Raw genomic sequence first — 19,721 nt, forward strand, 5'->3', positions numbered from 1 at the left:
AGGGGTTACCGGAACCCCCCGGGGGTTAATGGGCCTAGTTGGGCCCTATTGGAGAGAGAGAGGGGCCGTCCAGGGCAGGCCGCGCGCCCCCTCCCCCTCTGGTCCGAATTGGACTAGGAAGGGGGGCGGCGCCCCCCTTTCCTTCTCTTTCTCCCCCTTCCTTTCCCCCTCCTAGCAGGAGTAGGAAAGAGGGGAGTCCTACTCCTACTAGGAGGAGGACTCCTCCTCCTGGCGCGCCCTACAGGGCCGGTCGGCCTCCCCCCTTGCTCCTTTATATACGGGGGCAGGGGGCACCCTAGGACACACAAGTTGATCATTGATCTCTCCCAGCCGTGTGCGGTGCCCCCCTCCACCAATGAAGGAAATATGCCCTAAAGGAAATAATAAATTTATTATTTATTTCCTTATTTCATGATAAATGTTTATTATTCATGCTAGAATTGTATTAACCGGAAACATAATACATGTGTGAATACATAGACAAACATAATTTCACTAGTATGCCTCTACTTGACGAGCTCGTTGATCAAAGATGGTTGAGTTTCCTAGCCATAGACATGAGTTGTCATTTGATTAACGGGATCAAATCATTAGGAGAATGATGTGATTGACTTGACCCATTTCGTTAGCTTAGCACTTGATCGTTTAGTTTACTGCTATTGCTTTCTCCATGACTTATACATGTTCCTACGACTATGAGATTATGCAACTCCCGAATACCGGAGGAACACCTTGTGTGCTACCAAATGTCACAACGTAACGGGGTGATTATAAAGGTGCTATATAGGTGTCTCCGATGGTGTTCGTTGAGTTAGCATAGATCGAGAATAGGATTTGTCACTCCGATTGTCGGAGAGGTATCTCTGGGCCCTCTCGGCAATGCACATCACTATAAGCCTTGCAAGCAATGTGACTAATGAGTTAGTTGCGGGATGATGCATCATGGAACGAGTAAAGAGACTTGCCGGTAACAAGATTGAGCTAGGTATTGAGATACCGACGATCGAATCTCGGGCAAGTAACATACCGATGACAAAGGGAACAACGTATGTTGTTATGCGGTTTGACCGATAAAGATCTTCGTAGAATATGTAGGAACCAATATGAGCATCCACGTTTCACTATTGGTTATTGACCGGAGATGTGTCTCGGTCATGTATACATAGTTCTCGAACCCGTAGGGTCCGCACGCTTAAAGTTCTGTGATGATCGGTATTATGAGTTTATATGTTTTTATGTACCGAAGGTAGTTCGGAGTCTCGGATATGATCACGGACATGACGAGGAGTCTCGAAATGGTCGAGATGTAAAGATCGATATATTGGATGACTATGTTCGGACACCGGAAGTGTTTCGGGAGGTTTCAGACATATACCGTAGTACCGGGGGGTTACCGGAACCCCCCGGGGAGTATATTGGGCCTGATGGGCCTTAGTGGAGAAGAGGAGGGGCGGCCAGGGCAGGCCGCGTGCCCCCTCCCCCTCTAGTCCAAATCCGACAAGCAGGGGGGCGGCGCCCCCCTTTCCTTCCCCTCTCTCTCCTCCTTCCCCCTTCTCCTACTCCTATTAGGAGAAGAGGAGTCCTACTCCCGGTGGGAGTAGGACTCCCCCCTTGGCGCGCCCTCCTCCTTGGCCGGACGCCTCCCACCTAGCTCCTTTATATACGGGGGCAGGGGGGCACTGAGGGAGTCCTGGATTAGGGGGTCCTCGGACAGCCGGACTATATCCTTTGGCCGGACTGTTGGACTATGAAGATACAAGATTGAAGACTTCGTCCCGTGTCCGGATGGGACTCTCCTTGGCGTGGAAGGCAAGCTTGGCAATACGGATATGTAGATCTCCTCCCTTGTAACCGACTCTGTGTAACCCTAGCCCCCTCCGGTGTTTATTTAAACCAGAGGGTTTAGTCCGTAGGACAACAACAATCATACCATAGGCTAGCTTCTAGGGTTTAGCCTCTACGATCTCGTGGTAGATCAACTCTTGTAATACTCATATCATCAAGATCAATCAAGCAGGAAGTAGGGTATTACCTCCATCGAGAGGGCCCGAACCTGGGTAAACATCATGTCCCCCGCCTCCTGTTACCATCCGCCTTAGACGCACCGTTCGGGACCCCCTACTCGAGATCCGCCGGTTTTGACACCAACATTGGTGCTTTCATTGAGAGTTCCACTGTGTCGTCGTGATAAAGGCTTGATGGCTACTTTGATCATCGCCAACGATGCAATCCAGGGTGAGGTTTTCCTCCCCGGACAGATCTTCGTATTTGGCGGCTTCGTACTGCGGGCCAACTCGCTTGGCCATCTGGAGCAGATCGAGAGCTACGCCCCTAGCCGTCAGGTCAGGTTTGGAAATTTAAACTACACTGCCGACATCCGCGGAGACTTGATCTTTGACGGAATCGAGCCCATGTCAGGTGCGCCGCACAGTCACGACGAGCACGACTTAGCTCTGCCGCCGGACGGTGTTCGGGAGATCACACCTATGCCTACTCCGGCCCTAGATCCGGAGTCGATTACACCGTCCGAGGACGGGTGGATGGACCCCGCCTCGGTGGCTACACACTCAGTGGCGATAGAGCCGAATACCGACTTCACCTCCTATGAGACCTGTGTCGCCGGATCCTCGGATTCATCCCCGGCCACAGGCCCCGAACCGCCTGCGTCCATGCCTATCGAATCTGATTGGGCGCCGATCATGGAGTTTACCTCCGCGGATATCTTTCAGCACTCGCCTTTTGGCGACGTGCTAAATTCATTAAGGTATCTCTCCTTGTCAGGAGACCCTTGGCCGAACTATGTCCGGCTAGAATGGGATGCGGACGACGAAGGGATTCGCTGCCCACCCACCACCCACTTAGTAGCCACTGTCGATGATTTAACCGACATGCTCGATTTCGGCTCCGAAGACATCGACGGTATGGACGACGATGCAGGAGACGAACAGGAACCACCGCCCATAGGGCACTGGGCTGCCACTTCATCATATGATATATACATGGTGGACACCCCCAAAGAAGTCAATGGCGATAAGGCAACAGAGGATAATCCCTCCAAGAAGCAATCCAAGCACCGATGTCAGCGGCGCCGCTCTAAGTCCCGCCATAGCAAAAGTAGCGATACCGGCACAAGAGACAATAACGCTCCGGATAGTGCCGAAGACGACGACAATCCCCTCCAGCCAGACCTCGAGCGGGAGGATGAACAAGCTAGCCCTCCGGAACAGGCAGCAGATGGAGAATCAGAGGATGCCAATTACATGCCTCTCTCCGGAGACGAGGTGAGCCTCGGCGACGAAGAATTTATCGTGCATGAGGATCCCGTCGAGCAGGAGCGCTTCAAGCGCCGGCTTATAGCCACAGCAAACAGCCTGAAGAAAAAGCAACAACAGCTTCGAGCTGATCAAGATCTGCTAGCGGATAGATGGACTGAAGTCCTGGCGGCCGAGGAATACGAACTCGAGCGCCCAACCAAGAGTTACCCAAAGCGCAGGTTGCTACCCCAACTCGAAGAGGAAGCATTAAGACCTACATCACCAGCGTATGATGCGGCTGATCGGCCACCTCGTGGCCGAGACAGAGGGGCATATCAGCCCGAAGTCCAGCCCGCACCCCGCCGCCATTCAAACAAAAATACCAAGGCCCGGGGCAACACGCGGGACCTGCGAGACGTATTGGAAAACAAAGCAGGACATACAAGATCGATCTACGGATCACGGGGTCACGCCCCAACGCATGACGATGATCGTCTCGCCGGATACACTAAAAGCAAATCCGACCGGGCCGAATACAGCAGACAAGACTCGTATGAACTACGTCGTGACATAGCCCGGCACAGAGGCGCCGCACACCCCCTATGCTTCACCGATGAAGTAATGGATCACGAATTCCCAGAAGGGTTTAAACCCGTAAACATTGAATCATATGATGGTACTATAGACCCCGCGGTATGGATAGAAGACTTCTTCCTCCACATTCACATGGCCCGCAGGGATGATCTACACGCCATCAAGTATCTCCCGCTAAAACTCAAAGGGTCGGCTCGGCATTGGCTCAATAGCTTGCCGTCAAACTCCATCGGAAGTTGGGAGAGCCTGGCAGATGCATTCCTGGACAATTTCCAGGGCACTTATGTGCGACCACTGGATGCTGACGGTTTAAGTCATATAACTCAGCAGCCAGGGGAATCGGCCAGGAAATTCTGGACCCGGTTCCTAACTAAGAAGAACCAAATTGTCGATTGTCCGGATGCAGAGGCCTTAGCGGCATTTAAGCATAACATCCGTGACGAATGGCTCGCCTGGCACCTCGGCCAAGAGAAGCCAAAATCCATGGCAGCCCTCATGACACTTATGACCCACTTTTGCGCGGGCGAAGATAGCTGGTTGGCTCGTAGTAACAATACAACAAGCAAACCTGGCACATCAGAGGCCAGGGATAGCAACGGCAAACCACGATGCAACAAACACAAGCGCCGCAAATATGGTGAAAACGCTGAAGATACGGCAGTTAATGCCGGGTTTAGGGGCTCAAAGTCCGGTCAGCGGAAAGGGCCACTCAAAAATAACAATTCGGGTCCATCCAGTCTGGACCGCATACTCGACCGCCAATGCCAAATTCATGGCACCCCAGGAACGCCAGCCACCCATACCAACAGAGAATGCTGGGTCTTTAAACAAGCCGGCAGGGCAGGCGCCAAAAATGGAGAAGGGGGGCAAAAGAAAATCCCCCCACAAACCCAAACGGTGAATGTGGTAAACACCACCCAAATTCCCAACCCGGACCGAATACGCACCCTTAGGGATGCCGACTTAACGGAACTAGTCGTCCCACAATATAAACTAGGGCCGGTCACCTTCAACCGCACGGATCGTCCGGTTAACGCCAATCAGGGCAATCCAGCCGCACTAGTCCTCGACCCAATAATTGACGGGTTCCACCTCACACGAGTCCTTATGGACGGAGGCAGCAGTCTAAACCTGCTTTACCAGGACACAGTGCGCAAGATGGGCATCGATCATTCGGTGATCAAACCCACTAAAGCCACTTTCAGAGGCATTATACCAGGTGTGGAGGCCAGCTGTACAGGCTCCATCGCCCTTGAGGTAGTCTTCGGATCACCCGACAATTGCCGTACCGAAGAGTTAATCTTCGAAATCGTCCCCTTCAGCAGTGATTATCAGGCACTGCTCGGACGAACCGCGTTCGCTCGATTCAATGCGGTGCCACATTATGCCTACCGTAAGCTCAAAATGCCCGGTCCACGCGGCGTCATCACGGTTAATGGCAAGGACGAAGTTTACTTCGGCATCAACAAGTACACCGCTGCCTTAACAGTAGAAGCAACGCGCAACACCTTGCAGCCGAACCTCGAGTCAACGGCCAGGCTCCCGGACACCGTCAAAGGACTCCGAACTGCTTCGCGGAAGGATAGCCCGGCTCGTCCAGAGCTCAATTAGACACTCCGGCGAAGGCCAGGACAGGTCGCACTCAGCAGCTCAACCGCTCTCCGACACGCAAATATTTCTTACATTTCCTTTGCAGGTTCACCTTTGCGCCGACCAGGACGGGTAATATGGAGGCAGCTCGAACGCGCAAGGGAATCCTTAGATATTCCCCGCGATGACCATCCGACTATACGCCGGATCCACACACAGCTTCTTCCCCCTGGTCTCAGCAGTGGCATCCGTACGCCGCGATATACCTTCAAATATGCTAGGGGCTTCGTTTTACCCATAATACAGCAATAAAGTCCGAACACCTTCACGGAAGTTCGGCACCCCGAACCTATAGCATTATATGCATCGGCTCCGAGTCATGTCTTGGGTCAATAATTGGGTTTGCCCGGCTCCCACGTTTTGGTACCTTACGTTCCACTATATCGGCTAAGGTAGCACTGGGAGAACTACTGCGATTGTGTCCCGGTTCTTCCGGACGAGCACCTCAGTAGAGAAAGCCGAAAACTGACTGTCATGATACGGCGAGAGCTGGTCAGCTATTCGAGAGGTTGTAAAATCTTTAAGGATTTCTTCCGCATAATGCCATAACCAATGCAGCGTGCGATGGATCGGGTTTTTCTTCCGATCAGGTGCTTATAGAGCCCCTCGTGCGGTCTTCCGAACACCAGGGGCTGCGCCTACCTTCCTAAAGCTCCTATGGCTAAGTGACAGCGATAAAGCCCTATAGTCCGATTGCCTGGTTCGTTGTGCTGAACACCTCCTTCGAAGGACCCAAAATTGGGATAAAGAGTGATCAGGTTTATCCCGAACACCCCCGTACTTCTTACATGGGGGCAGAAGCCGACGACTGGCCAACTCTCAAGATTAATATATAAAACGGCCGCGCAGGAGGATAAACTTTTATATAACAAGCAATAAATAATATAAATGACCTTGTTCAAACATTACGAAGGACAACATGATTTGCATTCATGGAAATATAATGTCCTTGGTACATAGATCCGCTGCAAGGTAGGACCCTTTCAGGACACTCTCATAATACAATTCGGGCTTGCGATGCTCCTTCCCCTCTGGCGGTCCTTCGGTCATCAGCTTTTCAGCATCCATCTTCCCCTAGTGCACCTTTGCGCGGGCGAAGGCCATTCGCGCACCTTCTATACAGACCGACCGCTTGATGACATCAAGTCGAGGGCAGGCACTCACAAGCCGCTTCACGAGCCCGAAGTAGCTGCTTGGAATCGGCTCGGCGGGCCATAGCCGGATAATCATATCCTTCATGGCCAGTTCCGCCGCCTTGTGCAGTTCGATCAACTGTTTCAGTTGATCGACAAAGGGCACCGGATAATTTGGTGCCAAATACTGCGTCTAGAAGAGCTTATCCGCAGTGTTCCTTTCTTCGGCTCGGTAGAATTGGGCGGCATCCGATATGCTGCGGGGCAGCTCGGCAAATACCCCTGAGAAATCCGAATTCAAAATTAGAAACATAATTTTCTCCTCAAATACTTGCTTTACATAGAAAAAGCCTTACCCGCCGCGATCTTCCTCGCCTCTTGGATCCCCTGCAGGACGCTTTGGGTTTCCCCCCGGGCTTTGCTCGTGGCCTGATGCGCCTTGGTGAGTTCGGATTCTTTCTCCGTTAAACTATGCTCCAAGGTCTCGCATTTCTTCACGGCCTCTTGCAGCTCCTACTCAACTTTAATAACCCTGGCCTCGTGCTTCTCACGAAGAGCCTGCTCTGTGGTTGCCCTTTTCTCGGCCTCGGCCACAGCCTTCTTAAGAGCCTCGACTTCGGTCATCATCCCTAGCGCAAATCATGAAACATATTTCATCATACTGAAAATTCATTCGCAATAAACGCGAACAAGACTTGCGCATACCTTGTTTATCTCCCAACTGCATTTTCAACTGGCCAAGTTCTTCTTTGGCTCGCTCTAGACTTTGATTCAGTCCGGAGATCTCCGCAGTATGAGAGGCAGCAGCCACTACAGACGCCTGCTTATAACAGAAGATAAATAGATGTCATTCAATGAGTCTTCCTGCGAACATAAATTTGATCCTCTGTCCGGTTCTTTCTTTCACCGAACAGTGTATCAGGGGCTACTATCCATACCATGACACTCTTCGACACCTCATAAAACATACCTCAAAACCTTTTATAAGGCTGATACAGGCTCCATTCAGTCCACTCTCAGCAGACTGAATCTTCTCAATCACCGCACCCATACGGGCACGGTGTTCATCGACGATGGAGGCGCTCTTCAGCGCCACCAACAAAGCATCCGATACCTCTGGTTGGACAGAGGTTGCCGGTGGAACAGGCATGTCCCCTCCAGCTGAGAGAGGCTGCCTGCCTGATTCTGGAGCCGTATTGGTCTTCGGAACTGTATCCGGCTGGGAGCCGAATTCCAGATGGCCCCTGTCGTCAGCTCCCATGGGAATTTTCTCCCCCATGTGTCCGACCCCTGAAGTTTGACCTCCAGGCACCGCCTTCACGGTATTTTCCTCTCCTCCTTGGCCGGGGTCCTTCTGGGACGAAGCCTCGGTGTTATTCACCTGTTTGGAGGAAGGGGCCTTCGGGGGCGTCCCGCTCTCCATAGCATCCGAGCTCAGCGAATCCTCTGATGAGGATTGTTTGGTACGGTACCTCGCCGGACTACAAAAAGTATGGCTCAGGTTAAAATACTATGCCATGATGAGTCTGGACGCATAAACGTACTCGGATTTTATATACTCACGAGTTCACCAGGGGCTGGGCCCTGGGATCCCATGCTGGGCCGCTGTCGGCGGCGGCAGTGGACTCCTCCGGAAGAGGAGCTTTTCCCCTTTTGGGCGGCTCGGCCTCCAAGTGTACGGAGGCCGTCCTCTTCTTTCTTCCTCCCGTAGGGGATGCATTTTCCTCCTCCTCCCCGTCCTCTTCGGAGGCGGAACGGGCATCAGAGCCTTCGGATATTGTGTCCGAAGTGCCGCGACGACAAAGGCCGCCCCGGGTCTTTTTGGCCTCCTTCTCGGCCGTCCTCTTCGGCACCTTGTAAGGTGCCGGGACCAGCATCTTCGTCAGAAGTGGGATGGCCGGTTCTTTGGGCAGCGGGGCCGGACAATGGATCCGCTCCGCCTTCTTCGTCCAGCCCTAGGAGAGTTGTAGAAAACACATTAGGCAATTCCTTGGGGTTATGCGGATAAAAGGTATGATGACTTACCGAACTTGCAGGGCGGGACAGTTGGTACCCACGGTCCTCGGCGGAGTCCGGCCATGATTTGCTGGACTTGAAAAGCACCTTCCAGATGTCCTTGTGCGAAGAGCCGAAAAGCTCTCGCAAGGTTTGGTGCTTGGCCGGATCGAATTCCCATAGATTGCAAATCCGGTCTTGACAAGGCAGGATCCGGCGAACTAACATCACCTGGACTACATTGACAAGTTCAATGTTCTTGTCTCCCATATCTTTAATGCGCGTCTGGAGCACCGACAATTCGTCGGACGAGGACCAGTTCAGGCCCTTCTTGACCCAGGATGTAAGCCGCAGGGGGGCACCGGATCGAAACTCGGGAGTAGCGGCCCATTCCGTGCCGCACGGCTCAGTGATATAAAACCACTGTTGTTGCCACTCCTTGACAGAATCGTTAAAGGTGCCTGTTGGCCATATGACATTGGGCATCTTGCTCACCATAGCGCCCCCGCACTCGGCGTGCTCGCCGCCCACTACCTTGGGCTTCACATTAAAAATCTTCAGCCATAAGCCAAAGTGTGGCGAGATGCGGAGAAAAGCCTCGCACACGACAATGAATGTCGAGATGTTGAGGAAGGAATTAGGGGACAAATCATGAAGATTGATCCCATAGTAATACATGATGCCGCGAACGAACGGGTGGATGGGGAACCCTAGCCCGCGGACAAAGTGAGGAGGAATACAACCCTCTTGTGGGGCTCCGGAGTAGGGACGATCTGTCCCGCCGTCAGGAGACGATGGCTAATTTTCTTGGCCAGATACCCGGGCTCCCGAAGCTTTTTGATATCCTTCTCCCGGACGGTAGAGGCCATCCATTTGCCTCCTGCTCCGGATCTGGACATTTTTGGAAGGCCTTTGTGGGCAGAGAAGATGAACGCTTTGGCGCTGGAGCTCGGGCGGAGGGGAATGGATCAGGAAGAAGAAAGCGTGGGTGTGAAAGGGAGTTCTTATCCCCTTATAAAGGCAGCAGGTATTCCGCGCCTCCCCACTTGCCTGGTAAAACCGCTTATTCCCCAAGCGCCGTAATTGATGGTGCGGTTGGGTTACCCACACCCGTATTGATGAGAATCCCGTGAAAAGAGGGACACGATCTCTGCTACGACAAGACGTGCCAACAAAACCGCCTCGCAACACGTGCAGTGGCACGCTCGGAAAAACGGTTCGTCATGACCAGATCACGGCATAACGTCATGTTTAGAAAAGCTGTCAGCAGATTAGATTTGTGGAAATATTATTCTCTCTACGGTGGTATGTGGAATTTGTTTTGCAGAGCCGGACACTATCCTTGTGTTAAAAATCTTCTATGGAATATTCGGAGGAGGAACCCACCTTGCAATGCCGAAGACAATCTGCGCGCCGGACTTATCGTCATTGAAGCCTGGTTCAGGGGCTACTGAGGGAGTCCTGGATTAGGGAGTCCTGGATTAGGGGGTCCTCAGATAGCCGGACTATATCCTTTGGCCGGACTGTTACACTATGAAGATATAAGATTGAAGACTTCGTCCCGTGTCCGGATGGGACTCTCCTTGGCGTGGAAGGCAAGCTTGGCAATACGGATATGTAGATCTCCTCCCTTGTAACCGACTCTATGTAACCCTAGCCCCCTCCGGTGTTTATATAAACCGGAGGGTTTAGTCCGTAGGACAACAACAATCATACCATAGGCTAGCTTCTAGGGTTTAGCCTCTACGATCTCGTGGTAGATCAACTCTTGTAATACTCATATCATCAAGATCAATCAAGCAGGAAGTAGGGTAGTACCTCCATCGAGAGGGCCCGAACCTGGGTAAACATCGTGTCCCCCGCCTCCTATTACCATCCGCCTTAGACGCACAGTTCGGGACCCCCTACCCGAGATCCGCCGGTTTTGACACCGACAGGCACCCCAAGACACAACAATTGATCATTGATCTTTTAGCCGTGTGCGGTGGCCCCCTCCACCATAATCCACCTCGGTCATATCGTAGCGGTGCTTAGGCGAAGCCCTGCGTCGGTAGCTTCATCAACATCGTCACCACGCTGTCGTGCTGACGAAACTCTCCCTCGAGCTCTACTGGATCGTGAGATCGCGGGACGTCACCGAGCTGAACGTGTGCTGAACTCGGAGGTGCCGTGCGTTCGGTACTTGGATCGGTCGGATCGTGAAGACGTACGACTACATCAACCGCGTTGTTCTAACGCTTTCGCTTACGGTCTACGAGGGTACGTGGACGACACTCTCCCCTCTCGTTGCTATGCATCACCATGATCTTGCGTGTGCGTAGGAAATTTTTGAAATTACTATGTTCCCCAACAGTGGCATCCGAGCCAGGTTTATTGCGTAGATGTTATATGCACGATTAGAACACAAGTGAGTTGTGGGCGATACAAGTCATACTGCTTACCAACATGTCATACTTTGGTTCGGCGGTATTGTTGGATGAAGCGGCCCGGACCGACATTACGCGTACACTTATGCGAGACTGGTTCTACCGACGTGCTTTGCACACAGGTGGCTGGCGGGTGTCAGTTTCTCCAACTCTAGTTGAACCGAGTGTGACTACGCCCGGTCCTTGAGAAGGTTAAAACAACACTAACTTGATGAACTATCATTGTGGTTTTGATGCGTAGGTAAGAACGGTTCTTGCTCAGCCCGTAGCAGCCACGTAAAACTTGCAACAACAAAGTAGAGGACGTCTAACTTGTTTTTTCAGGTCATGTTGTGATGTGATATGGTCAAGACGTGATGAGATATAAGTTATTGTATGAGATGATCATGTTTTGTTGAAGTTATCGGCAACTGGCAGAAGCCTTATGGTTGTCTCTTTATTGCATAAGATTGCAAGCGCCAAATAATTGCTTTACTTTATCGCTATGCGATAGCAATAGTTGCAAGAGCAATAGTTGGCGAGACGACCATGTGACGACACATTGATATAGATCAAGATGATGGAGATCATGGTGTCATGTCGGTGACGATGGAGATCATGACGATCCTTTGGAGATGGAGATCAAAGGCACAAGATGATGATGGCCATATCATGTCAGATATATTGATTGCATGTGATGTTTATCCTTTATGCATCTTATTCTGCTTTGTTTGACGGTAGCATTATAAGATGATCTCTCACTAAATTTCAAGGTAAAAGTGTTCTCCCTAAGTATGCACCATTGCCAAAGTTCATCGTGCCGAGACACCATGTGATGATCGGGTGTGATAAGCTCAACGTTCATCTACAACGGGTGTAAGACAGTTTTGCACACGCGGAATACTCGGGTTAAACTTGACGAGCCTAGCATATGTAGATATGACCTCGGAACACTGGAGACCAAAAGGTCGAGCGTGAATCATATAGTAGATATGATCAACATAGTGATGTTCACCATTGAAAACTACTCCATCTCACGTGATGATCGGACATGGTTTAGTTGATTTGGTCACGTGATCACTTAGATGATTAGAGGGATGTCTATCTAAGTGGGAGTTCTTAAGTAATATGATTAATTGAACTTTAATTTATCATGAAATTAGTCCTGATAGTATTTTGCAAATAATGTTGTAGATCAATAGCTCGCGTTTAGCTCTCTTGTTTTGTTTTTGGATATGTTCCTAGAGAAAACTAAGTTGAAAGATGTTAGTAGCAATGATGCGGATTGGATCCGTGATCTAAGAATTATCCTCATTGTTGCACAGAAGAATTATGTCCTTGATGCACCGCTAGGTGACAGACCTATTGCAGGAGAAGATGCAGACGTTATGAACGTTTGACAAAGCTCGGTATGATGACTACTTGATAGTTTAGTGCACCATGCTTTAAGGCTTAGAACCGGGACTTCAAAAATGTTTTGAACGCCACGGAGCATATAAGATGTTCCAAGAGTTGAAATTGGTATTTCATCCCCATTCCCGTGTCAAGAGGTATGAGACCTCTAACAGTACTTTGCCTACAAAATGGAGGAGAATAGCTCAACCAGTGAGCATGAGCTCAGATTGTCTGGGTCCTACAATTGCTTGAACAAGTGGGAGTTAATCTTCCAGATAAGATAGTAATTGACAAAGTTCTCTAGTCACTATCACCAAGTTAGTAGAACTTCGTGATGAACTATAATATGCAAGGGATAACGGAAACGATTCCCAAGCTCTTCGTGATGCTGAAGTCGACGAAGGTAGAAATTAAGAAAAGCATCAAGTATTGATGGTTGACAATACCACTAGTTTCAAGAAAAGGGCAAAGGGAAGAAGGGGAACTTCCAGAAGAACGGCAAGCAAGTTGCTGCTCAACTGAAGAAACCCAAGTCTGGACCTAAGCCTGAGACTGAGTGCTTCTACTGCAAAGGAAATGGTCACTGGAAGCGGAAATGCCCTGAATATTTGGTGGATAAGAAGGATGGCAAAGTGAACAAGGGTATATTTGATATACAGTTTATTGATGTGTACCTTACTAGTGTTTATAATAGCCCCTGGGTATTTGATACTTGTTCGGTTGCTAAAAATTAGCAACTCGAAAAAGGAGTTACAGAATAAACAGAGATTAGTTGAGGGTGAAGTGACGATGTATGTTGGAAGTGGTTCCAAGATTGATATGATCATCATCGCACACTCCCTATACTTTCGGGATTAGTGTTAAACCTAAATAAATGTTATTTGGCGTTTGCGTTGAGCATGAATATGATTTGATCATGTTTATTGCAATACAGTTATTCATTTAAAGTCAGGGAATAATTGTTGTTATGTTTACATGAATAAAACCTTCGATGGTCATACACCCAATGAAAATAGTTTGTTGGATCTCGATCGTAGTGATACACATATTCATAATATTGAAGCCAAAAGATGCAAAGTTAATAATGATAGTGCAACTTATTTGTGGCACTGCCGTTTAGGTCATATTGGTGTAAAGCGCATGAAGAAAATCCATGCTGATGGGCTTTTGGAATCACTTGATTATGAATCAGTTGATGCTTGCGAACCATGCCTCATGGGCAAGATGACTAAGACTCCGTTCTCCGGAACAATGGAGCAAGCAACAGACTTGTTGGAAATAATACATACTGATGTATGCAGTCCGATGAGTGTTGAGGCCCGCGGTAGGTATCGTTATTTTCTGACCTTCACACATGATTTGAGCAGATATGGGTATATCTACTTGATGAAACATAAATCTGAAACATTTGAAAAGTTCAAATAATTTCAGAGTGAAGTGGAAAATCATCGTAACAAGAAAATAAAGTTTCTACGATCTGATCGTGGAGGAGAATATTTGAGTTATGAGTTTGGTCTTCATTTGAAACAATGCGGAATAGTTTCGCAACTCATGCCACCTGGAACACCACAGCATAATGGTGTGTCCAAACATCGTAACCGTACTTTATTAGATATGGTGCAATCTATGATGTCTCTTACCAATTTACCACTATCCTTTTGGGGTTATGCATTAGAGACAGTTGCATTCACGTTAAATAGGGCACCATCTAAATCCATTGAGGCGACACCATATGAACTGTGGTTTGGCAAGAAACCAAAGTTATCGTTTCTTAAAGTTTGGGGTTGCGATGCTTATGTGAAAAAGTTTCATCCTGATAAGCTCAAACCCAAATCGGAGAAATGTGTCTTCATAGGATACCCAAAGAAGACAGTTGGGTACACCTTCTATCACATATCCGAAGGCAAGACATTCGTTGCTAAGAATGGATCCTTTCTAGGGAAGGAGTTTCTCTCAAAACAAGTGAGTGGGAGGAAAGTAGAACTTGATGAGGTAACTGTACCTGCTCCCTTATTGGAAAGTAGTCCATCACAAAAATCTGTTCCTGTGACTCCTACACCAATTAGCGAGGAAGCTAATGATGATGATCATGTAACTTCAGATCAAGTTACTACCGAACCTCGTAGGTCAACCAGAGTGAGATCCGCACCAGAGTGGTACGGTAATCCTGTTCTGGAGGTCATGTTACTTGACCATGACGAACCTACGAACTATGAGGAAGCGATGATGAGCCCAGATTCCGCGAAATGGCTTGAGGCCATGAAATCTGAGATGGGATCCATGTATGAGAACAAAGTGTGGACTTTGATTGACTTGCCCGATGATCTGCAAGCCATAGAAAATAAATGGATCTTCAAGAGGAAGACGGACGCTGATAGTAGTGTTACTATCTACAAAGCTAGACTTGTCGAAAAAGGTTTTGACAAAGTTCAAGGTGTTGACTACGATGAGATTTTCTCACTCGTAGCGATGCTAAGTCTGTCCGAATCATGTTAGCAAATTGCCACATTTTATGAAATCTGGCAAATGGATGTCAAAACTACATTCCTTAATGGATTTCTTAAAGAAGAGTTGTATATGATGCAACTAGAAGGTTTTGTTGATCCTAAAGGTGCTAACAAAATGTGCAAGCTCCAGCGATCCATCTATGGACTGGTGCAAGCATCTCGGAGTTGGAATATATGCTTTCATAAGTTGATCAAAGCATATAGTTTTATACAGACTTGCGGTGAAGCCTATATTTACAAGAAAGTGAGTGGGAGCACTACAACCTTTCTGGTAAAGTATATGTGAATGACATATGGTTGATCAGAAATGATGTAGAATTTTCTGGAAAGCATAAAGGAGTGTTTGAAAGAAGTTTTTCAAAGAAAAGACCTCGGTGAAGCTGCTTACATATTGAGTATCAAGATCTATAGAGATAGATCAAGACGCTTGATAAGTTTTTGCAATGAGTACATACCCTGACAAGTTTTTGAAGTAGTTCAAAATGGAACAGTCAAAGAAAGAGTTCTTGCCTGTGTTGCAAGTTGTGAAGTTGAGTAAGACTCAAAGCCCGACCACGGCAGAAGATAGAGAGAGAATGAAAGTCATTCCCTATGCCTCAGCCATAGGTTCTATAAAGTATGCCATGCGGTGTACCAGACCTATTGTATACCCTGCCCTGAGTTTTGCAAGGGAGTACAATTTTGATCTAGGAGTAGATCACTAAACAGCGGTCAAAAATATCCTTAGAGGACTAAGGAAACATTTCTCGGTTATGGAGGTGGTAAAGAGTTCGTCGTAAAGAGTTCGTCGTAAAGAGTTACGTCGATACAAGCTTTGACACCGATCTGGATGACTCTAAGTCACAATCCAGATACATATTGAAAGTGGGAGCAATTAGCTAAAGTAGCTCCGTGCAGAGCATTGTAGACATAGAAATTTGCCAAATACACACGGATCTGAATTTGGCAGACCCGTTGACTAAACTTCTCTCACAAGCAAAACATGATCACACCTTAGTACTCTTTGGGTGTTAATCACATGGCGATGTGAACTAGATTACTGGCTCTAGTAAACCCTTTGAGTGTTGGTAATGCACATCACTATAAGCCTTGCAAGCAATGTGACTAATGAGTTAGTTGCGGGATGATGCATTACGGAACGAGTAAAGAGACTTGCCGGTAACGAGATTGAGCTAGGTATTGAGATACCGACGATCGAATCTCGGGCAAGTAACATACCGATGACAAAGGGAACAACGTATCTTGTTATGCGGTTTGACCGATAAAGATCTTCGTAGAATACGTAGGAACCAATATGAGCATCCAGGTTTCGCTATTGGTTATTGACCGGAGATGTGTCTCGGTCATGTCTACATAGTTCTCAAACCCGTAGGGTCCGCACGCTTAAAGTTCTGTGACGATCGGTATTATGAGTTTATATGTTTTGATGTACCGAAGGTAGTTCGGAGTCCCGGATATGATCACGGACATGACGAGGAGTCTCGAAATGGTCGAGACGAAAGATCGATATATTGGATGACTATGTTCGGACACCGGAAGTGTTTCGGGAGGTTTCGGACATATACCGGAGTACCGGGGGGTTACCGGAACCCCCCGAGGAGTATATTGGGCCTGATGGGCCTTAGTGGAGAAGAGGAGGGGCGGCCAGGGCAGGCCGCGCGCCCCCTCCCCCTCTAGTCCGAATTGGACAAGGAGGGGGGCGGCGCCCCCCTTTCCTTCCCCGCTCTCTCCTCCTTCCCCCTTCTCCTACTCCTACTAGGAGAAGAGGAGTCCTACTCCCAGTGGGAGTAGGACTCCCCCCTTGGCGCGCCCTCCTCCTTGGCCGGCCGCCCCCCCTAGCTCCTTTATATACGGGGGCAGGGGGCACCCCAAGACACAACAATTGATCATTGATCTTTTAGCCGTGTGCGGTGCCCCCTCCACCATAATCCACCTCGGTCATATCGTAGCGTTGTTAGGCGAAGCCCTGCGTCGGTAGCTTCATCAACATCGTCACCACGCCGTCGTGCTGACGAAACTCTCCCTTGAGCTCTACTAGATCGTGAGATCGCGGGACGTCATCGAGCTGAACGTGTGCTGAACTTGGAGGTGCCGTGCGTTTGGTACTTGGATCGGTCGGATCGTGAAGACGTACGACTACATCAACCGCGTTGTTCTAACGCTTCCGCTTACGGTCTATGAGGGTACGTGGATGACACTCTCCCCTCTCGTTGCTATGCATCACCATGATCTTGCATGTGCGTAAGAAATTTTTGAAATTACTACGTTCCCCAACAGTGGCATCCGAGCCAGGTTTATTGCGTAGATGTTATATGCACGATTAGAACACAAGTGAGTTGTGGGCGATACAAGTCATACTGCTTACCAGCATGTCATACTTTGGTTCGGCGGTATTGTTGGATGAAGCGGCCCGGACCGACATTACGCGTATGCTTACGCGAGAATGGTTCTACCGACGTGCTTTGCACACAGGTGGCTGGCGGGTGTCAGTTTCTCCAACTTTAGTTGAACCGAGTGTGACTACGCCCGGTCCTTGAGAAGGTTAAAATAGCACTAACTTGATGAACTATCGTTGTGGTTTTGATGCGTAGGTAAGAACGGTTCTTGTCGTGGTTTTGTCACGGCAGATGTCCTAGTGAAAGGACTTAGTCGTGGAGCCATCGCGACGGGTTAGCTTAAAGGGGTTAAAGCGGACAAAAGACGCAGAGAGTTTTATACTGGTTCGGCCCCTTGCGGTGAAGGTAAAGGCCTAATCCAGTTGTTGTGGAATTGCTAGGGTTTCGATGACCAGGGAGCGAATCCGCTATGCCTGGCTCTCGAGTTGTTGTTTATTGTCCCTCAACCGCCGGGTCGTCCCTTTATATACATAGGTTGACGCCCGTCGGTTTACAGAATCCCGAGGCCGGCTCATAAACGTGTCCGGCTCGGTTTCTATTTTCTATCTTACAACACAAGTTTACATATCATGGCGGTTTATGTCTACAGGCTTTAATCCGCCTTTGGGCCCTGGGCCTTCGTAAAGCGCCACACTCCTTGTCTTCATGGGCTTCAAATATAAATAACTTGTTATGGGGATAACCCAGCCTCTCTTGGCCGGTTTATACCCAGTAGTAATATCCCCAACGTTAGGCCCCAGATTGATTTGAACTGGTTCATGTCAATCTTCAACACTTGAGAAAAATTCTTCCTTCATCACCTTCACATAAATCTTGTAAACCACCATGACGTCATCTTCCAGGATCATGATAAACCGCCATGACGTCACCTGTTATTAAAGACTGCATATAGCTCACCTTCATTGATGAGCCTCCGACAATCGAGGCGACAGCTCTGTCACATATCAAATTTTTGGGCTCCTCGATTTTCGCGCATGTCACTTATCCCTTTGCCTTTACTAGGAAACATGCCCGTGCGTTGCAACGGGAGAAAAAAATACTCAAATGCCTCAACACAATAAGTATGTCTCAACACCCTTCACAAGTCCACGTCCACTATTTAAACATAACACCCACGTGGCCTAGCGTGTACGTTCTAGAAACATTACTCGACATAACATATTCAGCACATATCATATCATATATTCGGTGTCATATGAAATCATGTATGAAATATATAAATAGATAAATTGGAAATTACTTGATGTGAGGACCTTGGCCGAAAGAAAGAAGTCGAGCCAATGGTCCACCACCCATCTCACAGCAGGACCGGCGCAACCACCGCTCGTCCCGACAGGTTGGCAGCATTTCCCCCAATGTGGCCATGGACTTGGCAGACGCGGCTCCCATGATCGCGCTCCCCTTGTTGGCCACCGCATTGCCACTCTTGCTCTCCTTGAGCTTATCCTTTTATATTAATATAATATTTGGATGATGTACCTGTAACCACACAAATGACAAAACAATACTTGATATCCTTACTACGTTTAGGAAAGTAAAATATTGGCAGCCATATGATTCTATAGTACATGTAGGAGAGCCTTAATTACACATCAGAAGTTTAAATGACTACACCATCGAAATTGAAAAAAATACAATTGAATTTCATCAGCTTAATTCATGTTATTTTGATCTGACTGCTGGTTACTCACGGGACTACGTTGGCCTTAGATAAATATGACCCCATTACTACAACTCGAGAGATGATAGATAGAAAGCCAATTAAACATATCGTCATATTCATAAACACTTTTGCGACAACATTGGAGGTAAAAATCAAAACCATGTTAACAAACAACACTATAGGCTACCGGCTACATTTTACAAAATGAATTCCACGAGTAAAACATTTAAAGTAAAGAACCGGAAATCAAAAATCACATAATTTTGCTGTTAACAATGTGTGGCTTATCTGTTTGATACAAGCTAGCTAGCTAACCCCATAAAAATTAGTCAATCAGAGAATCTCCGTTAGTATGATGAAGTGAATTGCGTAAGCAAAATAATCAAAACGGATCAACTTACCTCCTGTCAGAAATAGGCGTAGACGAGCACCCCTTAAACTGCAGGTCTCCTGTGTTTCTAGTCAATTCAAGGATAGTGGCTAATGTATATAGTATTTCATACGTAGATGGGGAGCCGATGTACTCCATTACACCGCTAATGCTGGGTGCTTTATCCTTGGGCTCGATCATAGTCCATGGTCCGGTTGACTGAAATACGATGGTGTGGCCACGATTTAGATCGTCACAACATACATCAAAGCGAACATGGATCGGTAAGGATGCCAAGCAAATGAGGACGCCCACGTCAATGACACGGCATGCGAGTTAAGGGGATACGTAGCTATTGG

Source organism: Triticum aestivum, chromosome 4D, assembly GCF_018294505.1.
Source record: "Triticum aestivum cultivar Chinese Spring chromosome 4D, IWGSC CS RefSeq v2.1, whole genome shotgun sequence".
NCBI classification, from domain to species: Eukaryota; Viridiplantae; Streptophyta; class Magnoliopsida; order Poales; family Poaceae; genus Triticum; species Triticum aestivum.